We start from the raw sequence: 23615 nt of genomic DNA, 5'->3' as shown, positions 1-23615 counted from the left end.
GGCTGTCTCCTTCCCCTTTCCCCACCCCCATACTTAAGGGAGGGTCAGAGATGGGAACTCACTTTCATAGGTTCCCCCTCTGAGCGGAATAAACTTTGGTGGAACCTCTCACAAGAGTCCTCTCCCTCACCACTGCCACGCTTCTGCTGAAGGCAAAGACTCACAGGACCAGGAAGGTATCTCAGCATACCGAACTGTACCTTTGAATGTGAGCTCAGTGGCAGAGCCAGAAATGGGACATGAGTTCCTTGAAAGCAGCACTGCACTCCCACACAGTGCATCTGAGTAAGGCCCAGCTCAAGAAAGGGTGAGAATATTCCTGCCTAGGTGTTCCTGCTGATAACAAATAGCTTGGGAAAATTGTGCTCTATCACTTAAGAATCAGTGGGGACATCTGCTAAACCATCCCCATTCAGTCTTCATTAAACAGCAGACTGTCTTCTAGATGTCTTGCAGATACACCAGAAATTCAGACTGCTGTATTTTGGTCCCTGAAGACAAGGGCTTAAGCAGATACACCACCAAAATAAAACAAAAGGACTTGTCTTTTTCATAATGTCGCTACACCAAAAAACTGCCTTCAGATTATGTTGTGTTAAGAGGACAGATACGGTGACCTGAAAATAAGCAGCAGACCATCCAAAAGATGGGTGATGTTTAAAGCTAAGCACAGCTCTAGAGAGAAGTAGTTATATGTCTTGTATGCTTTATTGATAGACTCCTAAGTTAGGTGATGTGGGAAAATGAATCTCAATTTTAGCTGGAAAATTTTCCCTCTCTATCTGTGCAATCATTGTTTCCTTCATTGCTTTTCCAAAGACCTATAATTACTGCCTGAGCAGACAAAACATGCAACTAGAATTAAGACAACTATAGTAAACAGCTGTCTTTGTGTTTGTGATCAAGTCAAGCAGGGCAGATCTGAATTAAATTTGCAAAACATAAATTTTCCTTGTAGCCAAACCAACTGAAAGTAAATCACCCCTTCTCATCTGCTCAATGAAAGTTTCCAGCAGCCGTACTCTAAATATACCCTGAAACTACTGTTACGGAAAAATAATTGTTGAACAGTCCAAATGCTTTAAGGGATGGTCAGTCCAGTGGTGTCATCAGAGCTCCATGGTCCTCAAGGAGCCAGAGCAAATGCCCATTTTTCATCCAAATGTATTTTTTTTCAGCCAAAATGTAGTTGTGATGAGATTCCAGCTGCACAGTTTGACCCATTACAGGTAAAAAATCCTTTTCATTCTGATGGGTACATTTTTGCACATTATTAAAGCTATTCTCAGTCTTGCCTTAATATGTAATTATTGTTTACTGCTTAGAGATGTGGCATTTTAATGCATTATGAAATGTGAAAAATTATAATTGAAACCATAGAATCTGAATTTTGCTCCAAGTGCCAGTGGCAGGGAAGAAACCTAGAATTTTTGCTTTAGGGTATGAAATGGACAAGCCTCTGTGTACCATGGAAAATATGTGACACACTTGTTTCTGTTCAAAGGGAATTACGGCTTGGACTGGAGAAACAGGGCAGGCCTGATCCTAAAAGCTGATGCACTTTTGTCATCAGCAGGTATCCCCCTCTGTAGTGCTCCATATTTCATGGTGCAGCAGAGAAAAGGCAGGTCAAATTCCAGCATGTTGCTGGAATCTGAGGCTGGAATTGGCACACCTGGAGAGGTGAGAAGAAGCATGCATTTGTCTTTGGGTTGCCACATGACAGTTCAGGACAGCTCATTCAGAGAGGAATTGAGAGCAGAGGCTTTGGACTTGTAAGAACTCCACACAGAGACTGCTTAGAATTCTAGAAATGACCAGTTCACTGTAAGTCAAAAAGTAAGCTGAGCTTGGTTACAGATAATCTTAGTACTCAAACCCTGCTCCTCCTGTCCTCTCTAATACTGGAGCAACAACAAAACACATGTCATGGACAAAGGAGCACTCGCCATTTCTTGTGGTTGAAGTGCAGAAAGATGTCAGAAGCAGATCCTTTCCACGTGGCAATGACTACTAGAGACTATATATGATAAAATCAGCTCAGTCAAAGGAAACAGAGAAGGTGCAAAATGTTTGGCTGTAGAAACTATCACAATGTAGCACTCCCCTGAGAGATATCTGGGAGACATACTAATTAATTAATTAATTAATTAATAATCTTCTAAGGCAAGGATTTTTTTTTTTTTTAAGTAGCACTTTCTTAACTTAGAAGAGCTCTGGCATGCAGCATTCCAAATATTTTGTTGTCTGAATATCCACTGAGATTACCAAGTCTATCCTTACAGAATAAAGGGAAAGTCAAATATCCACTTGTAAACTGTACAAACAGTTCTCAGATTAATCAGCCACCCACACTAGTTAACTAAATTGCTTTCTTAGGTTTTACACAGCACCTCAGCCTTCATTCAGTAAAGGCTATGAACCTCAGTCTTTCCAGTGTTCAAAGTCTTGAACCTTTTCCTCAGGGTAGGCATGTAATACTTACCATACTTACCAGGAAGATGTTACTCCCCAGCACAGTGAGGAAAAGGTGTGACACCCAGCTGTTTACCAGCAGCACCACTGGAGCACTTAGCAGGGGAGTTACCAGCTCACAGCTTCCTAAGTGACAAACCGTATGATGTTCTGCTCTGTGCAGAGGACTGGAAATTTCTTTGGGATGGCACCTGTAGAGCAAGAGACTGTTTATTTTGTTCACTAATTACATCATTTAATTCATAAGTGCTAATTATGCAGCTATAAAATATTTCAATGGATTTAAATTTTTTTAAACTATTGTGAGATATTCAGCGGAAGCAACTTTCTCTCCTTAATAGTAAATTAAGAGAGAATTAATAATAACCAGGACTGGAGAAGCAGTAATGTTATTCAATAGCATTATTCAAGTGGGAAAATACACAATTTTGTAAGAAGATACTGGATCTGATAGAGAGTTGACCAAAGAACTTGTATTTGGTCTTGAAACTATTATCACAAGAGAAATGTTAAAATGTTTAAGGAAACTAGAAGTATGTTTTTTAAAATTGATGATAATTTCTAAGATTCTCAGAGACTTTGGGTCACTGATAAACCGAGATGGGGTTTGGTTTTGATGGAAATGGCATAGAAAATGTTTATAGGCTAAAAATTCCATTGTAGCTGTTCTCAAGCTAGATTGCTGTGGCATTATGCTTCATATAAACACACAAATTGGAGTGGTGAGGTGTTGAGGAAGATGAATCAGGGAAACCTTATAAATATGATTGCTTAGCAAAAGATTCTGAAAATATGAAATCTATAATTGAAATAGAAATGGAAACTTACTTTGAGTTGTGGAATACCAAGTCTTAGTTACTATAGAACCTGAGGACAATAGCCTAGCTGGCTGAAGGAGAATCCCTTTTGATTCAACAATATCTTTCTGCGGGCTAAAGGATCCAAAGGTCAATGTAGCAAAACAGAAAAGTCTAAAGAGTAGTTTTTAGAGTTTAAAATATAACACAGTATGGTAATGTAGTAGTTCTTATAGGCTGTATGTAGATTCTATGGGATTTTATGTTTTGTATTGATTGATCACTGTAAAATTAGAATATTCATCACAAAAGGAGATATAATATATTGTAACAAAGACCTCGCGCTCTCTCTTGCTCTCACCCCCCTAAGCTCTTGCTTGCTCTCTTCCCCCTACGCTCTTAGCTCTTGCTCTCTCTCTCTCTCTGGCTCTCTTGCCTGCTCTCACTCTCTTGCTCCCACTCTCTTTTCCCTGCTCTCTTACCTCTGCTCTCTTCCCCCTGCACTCTGACCCCTGCCACCTTGCTCTCTTGCTCCCCTCTTCTTAGCGCTGACCCTCTTGCTTTTTCTCCCTCTCTCTTTGGGACTTGCCTTCAGCCAAGGCTGGTGGCTGAAGGCAAGGCCCTTTCTACCCACAACCCTTGCAGTAAAACCACATATTCTAGAATACCTCAGGTCAGCAGAGTTCCTTGTCCCAGCCACAGATCCTCCTACAGTGAGGAGAAGTCCATTTATTTGGAAATGTAGTATATGTTACTCCATTAATATGGTCAAACTATCAGCCCAAAGCCCACCTCCAGTTTGTCAGAATCAGTGGTTTGGAGAGAGGTTGAAGGAAGCAACTGCCAGGATATCATCCCAAATATGTCAGCTAAATTTCTTCCTGTTGGCTCACAGCCCTAGGCTTAAACTGGGTTTACCTATACAGCCTGCAGAGTTGCCCCCAAACCTGGCAAGGGCCTTGCCAAAGACTGAAATACACTCCTTGTTCTCAGTCCTTGAGCACCACAATTTGCAACACCACTCGCTACTACTCTGCACACACTTGAATGGGAAGTACCAGACTCGGCAGAATAAACACTGACCACACTGAAACAAATGGCAACACTCTGGTTTTCAGGAAGGCAATATTTTGCTGGGGAGGTCTATTGCTTAGGGTCAAAAATCTCAGCAAGAGGAAAATGAAACTTCTGTAACTGAGGCACCACAGAGAAATAAGAAGTTGTGCCAGAATTGTTTCCATACCAGCCCTGAAGACGTAATATGTAGAGAGAAGTCCTCAGGAGTCCTCAGATAAGGTGAATTTACAATTGACATGTGCTGGTGACTAAATTATGGTTGCTGAGAACATTAATGATCTGTTTAATGCAGTATCTGCATTGGGTTAATAACTGAAACTCCCGACTGCCACAGCAAGGACATTGGGGTCCATTATTCATACTGGAATTTTGGCTGCTAACTGGGTCTTAACCAGTGGCATAGATTAACTGTGTACTGAGGTCTCTTCTGGAATGGTTACACATTCCAGAAAAAAGAGAAAAGGCAAGTCAATGAAACTAGCTGGGACAGGCCCATAGAATTTTGTTTCCAGTAAAGAATAAAAAGTAACACTTTTAAATTTACTTCTGAAATAAAGAAAGATGCAGTTTGGTTGGTCAGTATGGATTTGTGGATATGCCTGGAGCAGAAAAGTAGAACAACCAATGGGACTGTGGGACTGTGAATTTCTCTAATAGGCTCAACATGAAGGAAAATTAATTGGTGCTAAAATAAAAGGTCATTTGTGTTCAGTCTTGGGATGATGAGCTTTTTCTATCCAAGAAGTTACTTCCATGCAAGAGGGAAGCTTGCAGACCACGGGTAAAAAATCTTGATATTTGACCTTGTTTGTTGGAGGTTATATAACTTTTCCCAGATAATTATTTTTCTGCATTGATGAAAACCTATTGAGCTATTATTTAATGCTTAGCTGCACTGTGCTTTTGAAAATACTGCACTATGCTTTTGGAAAGGAGGTCACAAAAGGATTTTCTCTGTCTCTCACTGTTATAAAATGGTATACAATTTTTTGTCCTGAGTCTGTTCTCCTTTTCTCAACTGAAGTTTTTAGTCCTTTGTACTAAAGAAGTTGCTTTCCTCTGAATCATGGAAAAATACACTTGCCTGTGGCAAATTAGTGATAAAAATATACAGGTAGAACTAAGCTAATTACATACAACTATTCAGTCTCGTTTTAGATGCTTTATCTGAGACATCTCCACTGTGTGGAAGAGTAAATTCAACCAAGTACAGTTAATTTTTGGGTTTGCCTTGTCCAAGAACGTTTTGTTATGCCTTCCACTTAAAAAAAAAAAAAGAAAGTCTTGTGAGAAGGAAACTGTTGGTGCTTCCTACTCATTTTCTAAAGGCAGAAATAATCCTGAATGATGTGAATGCATTTATCTGCTTCTACCTACATTTCAGAACAGAAGTGCTGGCAGAAAAAGGTATCCTGTGCACTTGATGTGATGGTTTTGGTGTGCAGGATTTGCACCAGTGTTTATGCGAATCTTAGTTAATAGCAAAACAGCATACACACCACTAGCCAAAAAATAGCAACTCCTGCCTGGGAGTGGTGGGCACATTGTATATGTGACACTGGTTTTAGGTCATTGTTTATGCCCATGCTGCCTGCCCAGTATACATTTATTTAAGAAGAGAACATTTATTTAAGAAAATTTACAGTCTGATTTCCCAATAATTTCAAGGGAAATAAGATGTCTAAATAAAATCCTGTGATTCTGGAAATTTATCTGCAATTCATGGAATCACTTTTAGCTTCACTGAACTCTCTTTACACATTTACATATAAACACATTACATTTAAAGAGTATGTCTTTTGGTGTTCATTCCTCTTAAATCTTAACTGTAGCAGGTGTTTGATTTTCTTCTCTTGACTTATTTAACTTTGAGTTTTGCTATAAAAAAGAGTAGTGTAGGCATTAAAAAGTCAGGAATCAGGAAGTTGAGAGGGCCAAATGAGTCAGTAGGAAGAAATTACAGCCAATCCTACCTGTCATAATTTTGACTGTATATTATTCCTACAGATTTGAATTCTCTGAAACAGCTCATTTGAATTTTTAATATAGTCTTCATTGCCAGATAAGGTAAAAAATAACATTGTATGTATTATGCAAAAACTTTTGTACTTTTATCTGGGGTGTTAATTTTGCTATTCCTAAAACCCGAGTTCAATCATTGAAATGATCCTTCTGTCTCAGTAAGACTATTTTGCAGTTCAGCATCGTTTCTGTCAATCTTATTCTCTTAACAAGGCCTTCTTCTGTTGCTTCCAATTCTTTGACTTCTCCTGAGATAGTGAAGAAAATTATGGAGAGGATGTAAGCAGCATCTGGATACGATTCCACTGGCACTCATAAGAAAAGTGATCTTCACTCTGTGGGAAAGTACCTGCTCCCAACAGGAAGCCCTGTCTCAGAGCAACCCATACTGTTTAGGTGGGATGCCCTAGCAGATAAGGATTCAGCTTGAATCCCACCTAGCTGCACAACCCTGTCTCAGAGAAGTGTGAGCACAAAGAGGGAACAGGATGAGCAGAAATTCTCATTTCTGCAGAGAAATGAGAATGATAGTATTACAAACAGAGGCAGGGTGGCTGGAACAGTACCATCAGGTACAAAGATCCAAGAGGGAAAACACCTACATGACAATTGCAAACTCAAAAGAAAGAAAGCAGAGAGCTTAATCTAAGGGCTGCTTGATGTCACTAAGTCACCAGTGTAAGGATGCGGCTGGAGGTGTTGGCAGAGGGCACAGCAGCAACAAGGAGTTGGCTAGGGGAGCTCCAGGCAGTGGCTCTTCTTCCCCAGTTCACAGGTGATTTCCTCATCAGCAAAAAGTGTTTATGTGCCTTATCAGGGTAGCAAGAATATCTGAATCCTCTTGTGTGTATGTGATCTGACAAACATCTCTTTCATATTTTTTATTTGTCCTTGTCTTGTCACCCTGTGCAGGGTCTTTTCATATGACTAAGGAAGCCCAGTGGCTTCCCAGAAGATGGTTATTTAAAAGGTGAATTTAACATTGAATAAAGTGGGGGTTTGTGAGTTTGTTCTCTTTTTTTAGTTATCATTATTTATTTACAAAATTTCCAGGATGTGAATGCACTGAATGTCTGAACTAAATGATTGCTGAAAACACATTGCTTGAAGCAAGGTGGTAGTAAATGCCTCTAGTGTGGAAATGACAGCAGGCATACTGGGTCAGCAAAAATATTTTAGGAATCATTATCTCTCACTATGTTAATAGGCAGATTTCTGTAATCATTGAAATTAAAATAACTGCCCTTTTCACTTGAAAACTGCTCTATGAAAATAGGTACCCTCCCTCTCTGCGCCCACCCCCCCGTAATGTTTTTCTTCTTTGGTTATTTAGTTCTTCAGATTTGTCTACTTCTTCTTGTTAATAGTTCATCAATTAATAACTAAGTCTTCCTCGCCTTCATGTATTTAAAATAGCTGCTGTGACTTTTGCAGCCCTTCATTATGTATTTGAAACCTGGTGATTTACAGCTGAAAATGATAACTTTAAGTTTCTTTCCATGCTGCTTTTTTTTTTTTTTTTTTTTTTTTTTTTTTTTTTTTTTTTCCTGCCACTTAATTTGTAACAGTTGTCTAATGGTGCTTTTATGTTATCTGTGACAAATATATTATATTCACAGGCTTGGGATTTTTTTTTTCTCTTGTACCAAGAAAGGTTTTATGCTTGGAAACAATGAGTAGAAAGTCATAGGTTAATTCTGATATGGCTCCTTGGAATTCAGCATGCCCTATTCATAATACTGTGGCTAATCTTTTCTGCATTCTTACAGGCTGATGAAGAAGAAAACAAGGTCTTGGGTTTAGATTCTGGAAGTTAAGGAGCGACTCAGTGAGATAGCTTTTAATTTGGACCCATAATCTGTTTAAATGCTCAGCTCCAGATATTTCAGTTTTATCTGAAATAATGGCCTGGAATGGCCTGGCCACTTTGAGGAGCTGTATCCCACTGCTCTGGGCAAACACGGTGTGGGTTGACATGGTGTGTCTCTAAGCACAGTTCCATGGCTCGAGTCTGTTGCCTTCAGTGGCCTGTGTACATTCACAAAGCATGACCCGTTTAACTAATATGTGACAGGTACTGCTCAGAAATCTCCCTCCCCCATTTTCTCATATAGACAGCTTTTCTTTCTCTGGGAACAGAGAGTTACTGAATGTTAAAGCTCTGCTTTAAATCTCTAGGGTGAATTTCTACTGGCTGACAATTTTAATGACACTGCTTTTCTTCAAGGCTTATGGAATTGTCCAACAGCCTGCTTGATGCAATGCTTGTTCATGTGGCTGCCATGAGTTAAATGCCATGGTGTTTCTTCATTCTAGTGTAGGTTGCACACATTTTTCAAGCAATCTACATGGTTTGCATTATATATTTGTATTACTGGGCTCTCTACATAATCTGTTTCAAAATTCTATTGCATGAGTTTCTTCTTCCTTTCCTGCCATCAATACAAATAGTTTTTAGAATCAATAGTAAATTCTCCCCAGCCTGCAATTCAATATCAGACTGCATCTAGCTCCACCAGATACTTTTGGGTAACGAAAAGAACATCAAATGTTGATTTGGGCCTGTTTCATAAAATTTCTATGTATGTCCATATACATGGAAACTTAGACTTTACCTCATTCTGAATTAAATATTTGTATTGTGTCTGATTCTTAAAGAAACAAATGATGTCTGGGAAACATTACATTATTTTTTTTCTTTAAGGTTGAGGTTTTTTTCCAAAAATAAAAGGTTCTCATTTGCTTTTAAAGTTTTTGGTAACTTGTACCTATTAAGAAATTGCATTTTGTATCTATTAAGAAATTGGCTCAGTCATCTATCAAGGTGGGAGCAAGAAATGTCTTTCTTCTTCAAGTGAATTGCAACAACGAAGTTAGTGCTAGGATCTGCCAGTTCATAGATATCAGAACTTGATGAAGTCCTTTTTTCATAATTTACTCCCAAATGATTTGACCATGCTCTGTAGCATGGTCATACTTGCATGTGAATGTGCACAAGTAATACAAGACAATATTGTTCTAGGAATGGAATTTATTTCCTGCAGGTACTGCTCTTGATGGATTTTGAAAAAAAGCAAGTGCCAAATAAAACAAACAAGAAAAGTAATTTTTCATATAAAACAAGAAATTTTTAAAGAATCAAGCATATTAGTGGTGACTGTTGTACTTCAGCTTAAGGCCGCCACATAAATTATACGTGAAAAATTGCCCATGGAAGGTTATGTGCACCTGTTTGTGTCAGTGCTGTGAAATATTAATTTCAGTGTAGCTTCTGTTTAACTGAACATATTATTCCCTTCTGAAAGTTATTTTGGGGTAGTCATTGAGTCTAGCCAGACTATTAGTTCTTCCCTATCTTTGTTTACAACTAGTTGACACAAACATTTTATATTTATCCCTCCCAATAAACCAATGCCAATGATCTCCATTGAGAGCATCAGTTAAACTTCCAGAAAATTCAGGGGACATTGATTTGCTTTTCTACATAAATTACCTTTCATGCTGAGGTTACAGACAGAAGTCCATTGATTGGTTTGTTTAAAATTAAGTTGTAATGCATAATGCATACTTGTTCACTTGATTTTTTAATTCCCTTGGAAGATTTTCAGCTGAACCCTATGCATTCAACTGCCTATTAAAAAAATATATAAAATTGCTAAAATATAAAAGTAGCTGTGACCGAATTTGAATCAAAATACAAAATTGGTGACAAAAAAGCTGGTAGGTTGTATTACAGTATAGGCATAAACAAATAAATCTGCCTTGCTATAAATTACTCTAGCTGCATTGACTAGTCCATCCACTACAGCTTGTCGCAGGACTATTTTTTAAAATGTATCTATGCTCTTGCAAGGAATGTTAAAACCTGGAGTTGTAAATATACTAGTAAATTTGAAATAAAAAAGATTTATTGTAAATCCATAGTACAAAGATATTACTGCAAATTATAGAGAGCATGTATTTGAGCTGTGCCTCTTTAACCCTTTCTCTTTGCTGAACATTTCTCTTGTACACCTTATTGATCAAGAGTTGCTGTAAGATACCTACATGTTGAGGCAAGTCTTTCCCAGCCCTACAGCTCCTCCTCTCTACTCACCATGCACTCCACTGGAAAAAAAAAAAAAAATTGCAGTGAAAATATTTGGAGTGTGTGATTTACCACATTACCCTAAATCATGGTTTGTCTTGTGCTGATGAGAAGATGACACTCAAGACACTGGATTCAGGTGATATTTCTTCCACTAGGTCAAATGCAGCAGTGAATCTTTCCAGAATATGCGATATTTCTTTGAGGCTTTCTACTGTTGAAGAAAAATACACCACAGAGGCTTGTGTAATAGATATAAAATATAAATTCGCGTATAGAATTGTTGTATTGAAAGGTATGGACTATTAAAAAACTACCAGGGACATCCCCAAAGTTCCCAGACCGATTTTGCAACTGTAGAAGTACCTTATTTGCAACAGAAACAGCAGGATGTGGTGGAAGATGGCCCAGACATCTAGAAGGAATGTCTACTTTACATCTACTTAAGAGCCTGATATCAATCTCGAAGGACACCTGCACCCTGAGAAAGAACTCAGGGAGACCCTCTGGACTCACAGGAAACCAAAATTCAGAACCACATGAATAATTTGGATTTTCATCTACACCCCAAAAGAAGGAATCTGGGAAGCTTTTAGAACTTACAGGAAATCCCTTCAAACGAAGCCCAGGAATACAAGAAATACATGAATATTCGGACTTTCTCAACAATCATAGCCTCTGGACAAAAAAACTGTATAAAACTGTACCTCAGAAACCCATCATTTGTGAGCAAGGTCCGAGAGCACCACTGATGCTGCCAGCCTGTCCACCTGACATACAATTGTTGTTGTCAGTTTTTATTGTGGCTTTATAACCCAATTTTAGTCAAATTGTTAAATAAATTATTTTATTTTGAATTGGCTCTTAATCATTTATAACACTTGGAACGTCTCTTAACACTCTGTTTTGCAGCACAGTTTGTGCTCTCCATGTGTTGCCCACAGCATTTGGGAGCCAGACTCAAAGCTCAAGACAAAAGAGGAATTTAGTACAAACTGCTTTTTCTCCTGGCCTTGACTGCATCTGCTTGATGTATATTATTAGTGTTTGGCCCTAGAGTGATGTGAAAACCAGCTGATGAGAGCTTATTTGTTATTCTCTGTCTAATTACATAGACATGATTTGAGTAACTGTGATACTGGAATTCAGGATTCAGATGAGAAGTGATCTTCTAAAGAAAGAAAGTGTGTCTTTTTTCCCAATGCTGATATGGAGCATTCTGCTTCTTTGCCCTCCTTGCTCTTTGGCTTGCTGCTGATCTTGTGCTTGAAAGATGTATTTATATTCCCTTTGTTAGGCATGAACTGAGAGGTATCATTTTTGAACTTTCTTTTTCCCTGGGAAAATGCACAGCTATGACATATTGCAATGTTGTCTTCCTGATCTTGAAGCAGGCCTGAAAAAAAGGTTGCAGAAAGCAGTTCACATGCGTCTGCACTTTGAATTTTAGTGGCATCAGTCAAAATGCTACAAATCTTTCCTTTCCAGCTCTGAGAGTTCTTCTTGGAACTGGGAAAACTCCATGGAAATCAGGAAAATCCAGTTTGCCTTGAACTGGAATTATATTTCACCGGAAGTATTTTAAGCCATTTTTTCTCCTCAGTTTCCAAGTAATTAGAACTCATTATTTGTCATTCATCAACTCACAATTAATTAATAGAATTACATAGGAATTACCAGACTGCAGCATGATACAGATCATGGCATAGCTGATAATTTCACATGCTATTCCAAACAAATATTCTTCTGTATTGGATATAGTGATAACATTTTTATCATTGATGATGCTCCATGATCTTTCACTAGTTCCTGGTGACAGTGAATGATTGCCTTCTGGAGAATCCATGCAAACGTCTCCAGGGTTTAGGAGATGTTGGCAGATGCTGTTTTTGGCAAGAAGGAATATTGGCAAGGAGTAATATGGTGAGAAATAACAAGTACCTTGTGTATGCCCTGTATCTGATAGTGATACCCTCCAAAAATTTGAAGATTCCTGATAGAATGCTACATAACAATGTTCATAATGTATTTTCATGCTTAATAACTTAGGTTTTATAAAATGCTTTAAAAAAAAAAAAAGAATTTTGAAGAACTTCATTCTGTGGAGGGAAAAACTCCTGGGTTCTCACTGTTCCCACAAATGGAGAACAAAATAAAGCTTTCTTTGATGTGAGGGAGAGACAAGATGTGGAATAAAGTTAACAAGAAGTGACCATGGTGCACATTTTTTATTGGAACTTGTGAAAAATGCACCATAGTGCATTTGGCCTGCAATGACTGGGTTGCTTTTGTGTTCTAATTGTTCAGTATGAATTCAATATGTAGTTGGTTTAAGAAGGATGCTGAATTTGCAAGGGGGCAAAGGTAGGTTATGAAATAGCTAATATGGAACATCTTACCTGTACTACCTAATATGGAGTGATGCTTTTGGTTTTTCTGTTTTGTTTCTTATCTTTGTGTCAGATGTCTAGATATTCTTTCCTTGGTGTGTTTATCTTGGCAAATCCAGACTGGAGTTTCCATCATATTTGTCATGTAAGAACCTAATTCAGCACATTTTGCATGTGTGACTAATATTCATCTGTATAATCGTCCTGCTGGAAACATTGATGTTACACATAGGAACAAACCTTGAAAAATCAGTCCTAGGCTGACTCTGGTGAAACTGGAAATGCAGGTAAAAACTCACTGGGATACCAGATTTGCTGTTTAATATAAACTGCAAGGTGGTGCAAGAAGTGAGAAATGGTATGAGTGCCTCTTACTATCTGGTATTTCTCAAAATTTGTTATGACCATTCCTCTGCCGTTCTGAAGATAATTTGTCATTTTCCTGAGACCATTTTACTGGATGGGGCTCAATGCATGCCACTAAATGCAAGTGACACCTCCACGATAAGAGTGGTAATGGTATATGTAATAAATGGGCGGAAATAATATTTCTCTCCTTCAAATGCCTTTATTAATCAGCTCTTACGATGGTTGCTCGAGGGGTTTTGGCTGCCCGGTGTGCCGTGGAGAAGGAGGGTCCTTGTCAGCTCCGCAGCAGGAAGTTCAGCAGGGCTGGAGAGCTCTTCCCTCGCTGAGAGTGTTCCAAAAGTTCTGAATTCCCTTTGTTTGCCTTGGGGACTCCCTTCTGGCTTGGTACTTTTAAGTCACAGCGAGTCACAAAAACTGGAAAAATCAATTCCCCTGATACTCTAGGGTTTACACGGCCTAGTATTGGTTTTTGTGTGTTTTAATTTTACTTAGGTTTATTTTTATAAGGGGTTTTTGGTGTTAAAAGGGTCCCAAGATGCACCTGGGATTTCTAATTTGCATGTACAGGGTCGCTCCAGGGCGCAGGGGCTGCAGGCTCTAACGAACTCATGGCAGTTTCGCAACAGCCATGGCGTCTCGGAGGTTTCGATGGTGGGCAGCGCCGGGGCTGTGAGGTGGGGACAGAACGCGGCGGGCGCGGGTTCTTTTTTGGAGCGGGGCGGCGGTCTGGGCGCGCCCGGGGACGCAGCATGGGAGCCCAGGGACGCGCCGTCCAGCAGCGGTGGCTGGCCATCCGGCGGCACCCCCACGTGGTGGTTTTGCGGGCTTTGGGGTTTTCCGCGCCGGGGTCGGGCCAGGGCGTGCTGCCCAGCAGCGGCGGCAGCGGCGGGGAGTCTGGGCCGGGGCGGCCCCGCCCGCTCTCGGCCTTCTCGGCGGCGGCTGGATGCGGGCAGGGGTTGCCGCGCCGGGGCGGGCGGCTCAGCAGCCTCGTCGGTTTGCGGCGGCGGCTGACTGCTCGGCGGGGACAGCGGTGGCACCGGGAGCCAGGAGCCTGCGGCGGCGGCGGGCGAGGGCTGGGGCCGGGCGGCCTCGCTCACTTTTCGGCTTTCTCGGTGGCGCCTGGCTGCCCGCGGTGGGCACGGAGGAGCAGCCGGCTTTCCCTCTCTTGGCCCCGGCGGTGGCAGCGCCAGGCCCCGGCAGCAGTCCAGCGGGAGCACCTGGCGTCGGGGGTGGGGGTGGGGTGTGGGAGCGCCCGGCCCTGGCGGCGGGGGCGCCGGGAGCCAGATCCCGCAGCAGCGGGGAGCTCGCAGACAGCCACCCGCACGGGGCAGGGAGGGTGCCATGGAGGTGGCTTTTTACTGTTACATTACAAGATAAACATTCAAGATATTAATACACTTATTACATAACAATCAGGGGTTTCAATTCTCCAAATTTCATTTTTATCAGTATACTGAATCCTCTCCTGAGGAACTCTCACTTTTGGCTATGCCAAAAGATTTTCTAGTCCATAGCCTGGCAGTATTTGGTCAGTATTTAATTCTGTTTAGCCAATATCCTTCCACTTGATATAGATGTGAGGTGTTCAACTGAAGCAGATGAATAATTTCCCCTTTGTTAAAGTTTAGATGACTGGAGATCCAGCTTGTTTAGATTGCAAGTAACTTGGAAGATTTGCTCTATTTCCTGGTACATGGGATTGCTGGCTGTGAAAAGGCATGCATGAAAGAAGCCCTTGACAAGGAACCTACCTGACTTGTTCTTGGCAGAGAAGTCAGGCAGTCAGTGACTCCTGAGAAGACACTCACTCCCCACAGTCCCCCAGGAAAGTGAGGTGAAAGCTTCCACTCTTAGCACCAGGATTTCAGTCTATCTGCAGGGATCTGGCTTTCTACAGACCAGCCTCCAGAGACAATGACACAGTCCCTTTGGCATCTGCTCTAAAGAACAAGAGCTTTTGTGTGGGAGCTTATGGAAGAATGCAGACATCTCTGAGCCAAGAGGTGAGATCACAAAATGTATTTAAAATAACAACAGAAAATAGCCATCTCTAGGGGTAATGGTGTCTTAAATATATCCTTCAGCATCATAGTGTTGGAATCATTCTTTGGCTGCAAATGCACAGTGACTACTAAATATCTTAATGCTTGGATACTACTTTATTAATACTGATTTTAGGCAGCTGCTAACTGGTAATATCCACACAGAGGAATAAAGTAATGTTGTGATAGACCACATCACTTTAAGAGAGTATTTGCCAGAACTTCTACTGTACTGTACTCTAGACTTGACTAAAAAACTAAAACTTGACTAAAACTAAAATTTGTATACTCCTTTTATAGTTGGAGTTTTATGCAATGGCCCATTGTTGCTATCCACTCTAATCACAGAGAAGACAAGAGAACTAACTCTCTATGAATAAAGTAGAAAGGACCCTGAAGGTTTAAATATTCCCCAAAACATGATTAAAACCAAATGAGGTTAGGTGTTGACGCAAAAAAGTCAATATATTTAATAGTAAAAGAGGCAAAGAGAAGGAGAAAGAAAGAGAGGAAGAAAGAGAGAAAGAGAGAGAAAGAAGGAAAGAGAGAGAGAGAGAGAGAAAGAAGGAGAGAGAGAGAAAGAAAGAAAGAGAGAAAAAGAAAGAAAGAGAGAGAGAAAGAGAGAAAAAGAAAGAAAGGAAAGAAAGAAAGCGTGAAAGAGAGAGAAAAAAAGAAAGAGAGAGAGAGAAAGGAGGGAGGCTGGGGTGGATGTGTTTGGAGAGGACAGAAGTGTGCCAGAGACAGATTAAGTAGAAACATACCACCCCACCTTAGGTCCCAACGATGTCTCATTGCTTCCGTCTATCTGGTCTTCTTGGTGGTGAAGGTCCCCTGCCAAAAGGTACAGAGTCCAGTGGATTATTAATATACATTTCAGCAGGTGGGAACACCCAGGTACCTCCCTGAGGGGGCAAGTTTGACACTGTCTTGCAGGATTTTGGATCAGTTGCATCATTTTGCATCATAGGGAGTGTCCTGGGGTAGGGTACCCCTTGGCAGGGAAAGCCTTTTGATGGGCTACGTCACCCCTCCACCTGTCCCTCATGTGGATATCCTGTAAGTGTGGCTTTCCCAGGGTGAGGGGCCCTGGCAGCTGTTCCAGTTTCTGCAGTGGAGGATGGGTATTCATTGACTCTGACCAGAGGCCTTTTTTGGCCATGCATCCAAAACCTTCCTCCTTCCCCCAGGGTCAGGGGAATGTGCAAGCCTGCCAATAATAAGCATAGGACTATATCTTCCACCCCGAAGCTGCAGATCTGAGCCCTGCCATGGATGTTCTTCCAGTCTTATCCATCAGTTCCCAGATGCTTTGAACAATAGTGTCACTTTTCTTATCTCTATCAACAAGCAGTCCAGGGCCTCAGTCAGGAGGCCCATTCAGAGTGCAGTGGTCTTCCGTGCAGCTTTTGTTACATGGCTTTTCTATAATAAACAAAAGTCCTTAATAAAAATAGCCGTAAACCATAACATTTCAGTCTCCAACACCAGTTTCAATTAATTAATCCCTTCTAGGTCCTGTATGTGCATTGCAACAACCCCAGGCAGAACTAGAGGCTTGGGTCAGAGTGACTTGGGAGCCACACAGCAGAAAAAGACTTGAGGGTTCTGACTGACCGTCTGCTGGAGATGAGCCAGCTGTGCCCAGGTCGCCAAGAAGGCCAATGGCACCTGGCCTGAATCAGCAATAGTGTGGCCAGCAGGACCAAGGCAGGGATTGTCCTCCTGTACTTGGCACTGGTGAGGCCACACTTCAAATATAGTGCTCAGTTTTGACCTCCTCACTAGAAAGACTTGAAGGTGCTGGAGCATATCCAGAGAAGGAGAATGGCACTGGTGAAGGCTCTGGAGGACCAGTTCTGTGAGAAGCAGCTGAGGGAGCTGGGGTTGTTTAGCCTGGAGAAAAGGAGGCTCAGGCAGAACCTTATTGATCTCTACAACTCCCTGAAAGAACATTATAGCAAGGAGGGGGTTGGGCTCTTCTGTCATGTCTCAAGTGTAAGGGTGAGAGGAAATGTCAAAAAGTTGTGCAGGGAAAATTAAGTTTAGATATTAGATTTTTTTTTCCAATGAAAGAGTGGTTAAGCATTGAAATTAGTTACCCAAGGATGTGGTTGAGTCACCATCTCTGGAAGAGTTCAATGTGGCACTTGGAGGTATGGTTTAGGAGTGATTATGGTTCTTCTGGGTTGATGGTTTGACCTGATGATCTTGAAGGTCTCTTTCAACCTTGATGATTCTGTAATTCTGTGCTTATATGCACTAACATGTTTTTATTTAATTTAAGCTTTCACTGCAAGTTCTGGTAGTTTACTTCGAGAACAATAAAAAAAGGTTTGTGGGTGCAAAAGAATATTAAAAAAAATCAAGTCACGACAAAGTTTCACAGTCAAGATATAAGGGAGAAAAGGGAATTAGGCAAGCGAAAATGCTTTTCCTTCAGCTGGAGTGGTCATACTGGTTCTCATTATTCACAGGATAGTTTTCTTTAGATGTGGAAGTGAAATAAGAAAACAAACTTCCAAGGTAATAAGATTTTTTTCCTCTCTTATGTTTTTCCAAAGTTATTTCTTAGAGAGGAACACCTATGGGGAAAAAGATTGTCAGTATAGAAGTACTTACGTGAGGCATTAAAATCTGTTTCTTTCTACCCGTGGCCCAATGACTTTACTGAACAGATTATGAACTTATGCTTAAGACAGTGGGACAACACTCAAAGACATCTGGTACATCTGATGTCATGCCTTTCATACTTTTAGTTTGTTGGATACACTGCTGTTAAATATCATAACACTTTTAATTTCTTTGTTAAACTGAAAGATTTGTACCACTTCTACGCTTCAGCACTATGAAGAGAGCACTATCCATAGTTCTAAGAATACACATTCATCTCGGTGCCTCTTGTGTTCCTCTGCTCCTGAGTTCTGCTTTTTGTGATATGACCCCCTTGTCCTTGCAAACAACAGACTTAGGTGCTGTTGGTGCAGTAAGGACATGTCTAATCACAGAAAATATTGAGATTAGTCTTGCAAAAAGTCTGTGTGGATCAGATACTGTGATCTCAGAGATTATCTGAAATAATCCTGTAAGTGCCTTGTCATTGTGGAAGTGGGCATAGTCCTCATCTTGTCTTAGTCTTCTTCCAAAATGGGTTGAAGAGGTTATGCTTTCTTTCCTAAATCAAGACATGTCCTAACAATTTCACCTGTCAAGGTGCAAGTCTTCATGTCCTCTGACTGGGTAGTTTTATCTCCTCTCTGTTTGATTTGTGTATACACCTTTCAAAAACTGCTGCTGTATGAGGGAGAATGCGATTTTCATTGTTCCTTTCAGAAGTAGAGGATGTCTCATGGTAAAGTCTGTGAAGGAGGGTTAATATCCATGTGGGCATGTGGGGCAGAACAGACTTGCCCACTCTCAATGCTCTACCCAGAATACTGAGACAGAGCACCTGCTGACTTCAGTGTTTGCCTGGCAATGCTGGTGGCAACAAGTGACTTCAGTGCAGAAATGCACTGGAGGATGTACACAATCTATCTGTAACACAACTTGCCAGACCCTTTTGTTTCAATATGTGCTAGCGTAAACATGAGAAAATCAAATTCTTAATGTGAGAAAAGAAACAAGCCCATAGATTTTTATCCTAAGAAGAAGATGTTGGGAATGTTCATGGATGAAAAAAGCAAACTGGACTGTCAAGACTGCCTAAATGCTAGGACAGATGGAAGTTTTCAGTAGAAATATCTATATTTTTTTCCCCAATGCAGATATTTCTGAAAACAGTCACAATTGCTTAACAATGTTTTAATTTTGACTGGTCTAAGCTATTTTGCTCCACCGAGTCTTTCCCTCCTTCTTACTCACATGGAGTATAAATTCATGAAAGTACTTGGATCTTAGTGATCCAATTCTACTTAAGCATCATTATATTAAAAAAAAACCCATTGGATAATCATCAGAAAATATTCTTAAAGTGAGACATATTTTATGTATATTTTTACATACATATCTATGTCTAGACATCTGTAGATAGATTGATTATCTGCATCAGGCAAAGGAGTCTGGTGTGTCAGTTAAATATAACATGTTTGTGATTTGAGATCATATCTGAAAGTTATTCCATGGAAATTGATGCATAAAATCTAGATTTCTGTTGGGATTAATCAAATGCAAGAGCTTTTCCTGTATAAAATATTGCAACAGTGGTCCCCTGTAAATTTTTTTGATAGCTATGAAACTTTTGACTAAGTCTGACTTGATAATTTTATAAGAAAGTTGAAAAAACCTAGTGAAAGTTGGTGAGAGGTTCTGCAGAAAGATTAACCAGCTCTTGTTAGCTTAAATATGGTTTGGTGTAAAGAAGGAAGCATTTTCAGAATAAGTTGCACTCAGGAAAAAATACTGTTGATATATAGTAAAGCAGACATATAGATTGGACTGGTAGAATAATAATGATATAAGAAGAGTGGTAACATGGGCTTGGTGAATAAATGTGGTAAAGACAAATATTTGGTTTGAGTTTCTCACATGAGTTTGTTTGGTTTTTTTTTTTTTTTTTTTTTTTTTTTTTTTTTTTTTTTTTTTTTTTTTTTTTAATATGGTCTTTCCGTTTGAAATCCAACAGCTTTTACAGATTTACAGCAGAAAGCTGAAAATATTTGAACACATATGAAAATAGCATTTGCTATTAACCAAGTGGAAAATTTCACTTGTAAACATTGACAAGGAAAGCTTTTATGAAAAGCATAATGCTTAATACTATGCTTTTGTGACAGGCTTTACTAACTGTGCATTGGGTGTTTGCATACTCTGACTTAGGTCACAGAATACATGGTTTTCTTAGTGTTATTTGGAGTCCCACCTCTTACTTCCCTATTCCAATGAGTCCTAAAGCAAACATATGAAAAGAGCAGAGGTCTATTCCATAAACAGGACTTTAGGACAGCTACTTTTAAGGTTTCCGATAGATCAGCATTGAGGATATCATATCATATAATATCATCTTTCATATATCATATATCATATATCATATCATGAACACATTTGGGACTTCAAGGGACAGAAGCTCTCTCAAGGGTTTTGATCATGGAGTGTGGAAGTGATGCTCTGGAGAAGAAGACATATGCATGCGTAAAAAGGATGAAGACGTTGAAAGGCACTGCCACAAGTGAAGGAAAGGGAAAGCAAATAAGTGGGGCAAGATCCTCACAAAACGTTAAGCAGGAAAACTTCTGTTTAGATGTTGGCTGTTACATGCACTCCACTAGCCTCTGAGCAGCTGCACACACTGAGAGGGTGCAGGTGGATATTTTTTCTCCATGCTACATATTCTACCACCAGATCAATGGCATGCTCCTCTCCATGGTTTCAGTTGTTTTTATTTGGGTTTTTTTTCTGCAGCTGTATAAATGCTTTAGGCTTCTCCACCTCACTTATTTTGTTCCATCTGTTTGGCACCATAATCTGGCATGAGCTGAGAGACCAGAATGCTTGAATTTTTCCTATTTGTTTTTATAGCTCATTTCTTTCTCTCTATAACATTTTAAAGATGTCTGATAGATAAAGTATGCTTTTAAGTTTGCCTGGCCTAAATTATAAAAATATCTGGAAAGGATTACAGGACACTAAATGTCTCTATAACATAGAGCATACTAAAAATTATATTTAAATTTATGAAGGTTAAAATTTTTGAAATGCTATTTCTTAGTAGTTCTCTTTCACATTACTGCTTAGAAAGAGACCATTCAATGGCTGTATTTCTGGGAAGACCTGTTGCCTTGGCTTTTTTAAATAGCAATTGACAAGGAAACATTACAACAGCAATATTACAGAGATGAAAGAAAAGAAGAATGAGCACCTTTCAGGTTTTCATAACATAATTTTGGAAAAGTTCACTTATACACCTACTTCCTCAATACCTTTACATTTTATATGCATTTTATGTGCATTTAATGGGCATTTTTTCACATTAATTGTGCAAAATATACCATGCTGTGCATTTTGTCTCTCAAGTTCTGATTATAGAAGGAGTCTTCTTGTACTTTTGAAAAAAATGAATAGCATATGTAGAAATATGAAGATTTCTGAAGACTTGAAATATCTTAGAATTTTTTGCTGAATGGAAGAACCTTGTTAGAATGCACAAATCCTAAACTTGTTATGTTCATTAAATCAGAGACAAAGGTTTAACACACAAATCCTACTTGTTAGAGGTATTCTCACTACCATTAATTTTTTAGTTCCATTCAGTTTTGTTTTTTGAGCCAGGATGATTTACATTTTTTTCTATTTAAACCAAACTTTCTTTAAAATAATATCAGATGTAACTGAAATCTAGTTATTCTTAAAATATTCTTAATCTCATCTGATCCAGAGTAAGGAAAGCATGCCATGATAGTTCTTCTGAAAGTGAAAAACCAAATATAAAGAAATAAACCCCCTCTTATTTTAGAATAGTTTCATGAAGTAAAATGACGATTAATTTTAGCATGATTTTACTGGACAAATGATAGCAGCTTCCATGTCTAGTGTTTTTATAAAGCCACCAAGGTCAGCTTACTGACTGCAAAGTCTCTGGCAACTGGTGAGGTAGATAAGCATACAATGAGAATTTGAGTTGCACACTGACTTTATCATAAGGTGCATTTGTTTCAAAATAGGCAAAATCTCATCTCTGATAATGAAATTGTTAAAAAAAGGATTTTTAAAATAATCAAATAAATTGAGACAACAAGGAGATGTCATTTCCCAGAGATATTTACGCCTGATGAACCATTTTGATTGCAAGGCAACCTGGTGCAGGACTCCATCTTAGCTTCCTTTTTTCCTTGTTTTTAAATGTCAAAATGCAAACTAATCCTCTGTTATACAGATTTCATCCCCCAGCTACCTGCACCTGTTGATTGTGACTGTAAGAATCTCAGGCTACTGGCTGCAGTAATTTGTTTGTTGTGTAGCCAGGGTGAGTAGAGGCTGCTTAGGCTCCTTTCCCACTCAGAGCACCCCAGTGATAAGAGAGCTTCCAAATAACCTCATGTGTACTTTGCACAGAGAAAAATCTCAGTCTGGAAGTGTTTCTCCATGCCTCATTTTTTGTTGTCTTGTCACTACAGCAACACGGAGTTGTATTTTTATGGTTCTATTATATATAATTCCTTTTCCTGCTGATGACCTTTAACTTGTAAGTTTTTGACTGCAAAGTGGTTTAATAGACACAAGAAACTCCCTGTTTCATTAAAAATAATTCATAATTATCTTGACATTAAAACCCAATAATTTTATGGGGGCTAAGAAAAAAAAAAAAACCTTGTGTGGGAGAGACAAGGAAAAATGCGTTTGGATCTGCATCTCAGGTCTGCTGACTTTATCTCAGACCAAACATTCTTAGAGATATCTCTTGCCAGGAATGCAAAAATACTGTTTTTAAAACATTTTTAGGCAGAGCAAATAGCTAGTCTTCAAGCTATCCCTTTTCCAAGGTTAGCAGGCTGTGTTTCCAGAATGATATTTTACTGATAACAAGGTTAGAAGTTCGTTACAAACTAGTGTAATGTGTGTCATTTCATTGGGGGTTGTTGTGGTGGTATTACCCTCACTGATTTATAAAAGCTCCATAACTCCAGATCTATGTAAATGAGAACCCTGTTTTGCCAGAGGCCATTCTCTGTCTGAAAGCTTCAATGATGAAAACCAATTCTGTTCAGTTACTGAGAAGGTTTATTTACCTATAAAACACAAGCATGCAACTGAAATACACTGACAGAAAAACGAACATTTAAATGCCAGGCTACAGATCGTTGAATCAAAGAAAAAGGAGAGTTGGGTAGATAAACTAAGCTAAATTAACAACAGCAAAGCTTTCTGCAGGCTGCAGTCAAAAGCCTTTTATGAGAAATAAACACTTGAAATCAATAGAAATATCATGCTGCAAGGGCGAAAGCACTGTAGGGGCAGCTCATTTCTTCTTCTCATTTCTTCCCTGACAATCCTCTGCTGTGTGGGTGAAGAGCTATGAAGGAAAAGACCATGTGCTGCATCTGGAAGTGAGGGGGCTGCACAAAGAGCAAGGCTCTTTCAGTCTGGGGCCTCAGTTGCACTATTGTATGATGCACAATACTGTTTTGCACAGGGAAACATGGTGACAATCCCAAAAACTGCCACCACATTAGTCTGAATCAGGTTCCCTTCTAGTATCTGCACACTGAATTTTGACAACAGTATCCCCTTACTTCCCTCCTTTCTAGAGGCATGCAAATTGTATGGTATTGAGGGAGGTATAATCAGAATATTTAGCATCACTTTTTAGTGTATCAACACAGCAGCACTGAAATACATCTGCAATTTCATATGAAAACTATAC

At 39.6% G+C, this 23615-nt stretch overlaps 1 long non-coding RNA gene across 1 annotated transcript in view; it reads right to left on the bottom strand.

Annotated features, from left to right (window-relative positions):
- Positions 1-20055, bottom strand: part of LOC310922969 — a 279318-nt gene extending 259263 nt beyond the window's left edge. Inside the window, exon 1 of the long non-coding RNA XR_014592519.1 lies at positions 19784-20055. This is a non-coding gene — a long non-coding RNA (uncharacterized lncRNA). The remainder of the gene's footprint in view (positions 1-19783) is intronic.
- Between the last annotated feature and the right edge of the window lie 3560 nt (positions 20056-23615).

This window comes from Zosterops lateralis (genome assembly GCF_965231275.1).
Source record: "Zosterops lateralis genome assembly, chromosome: Z".
Taxonomy (NCBI): Eukaryota; Metazoa; Chordata; class Aves; order Passeriformes; family Zosteropidae; genus Zosterops; species Zosterops lateralis.
The sequence above is the reverse complement of the archived record's forward strand: the minus strand, read 5'-3'. Positions and strand labels throughout refer to the sequence as shown.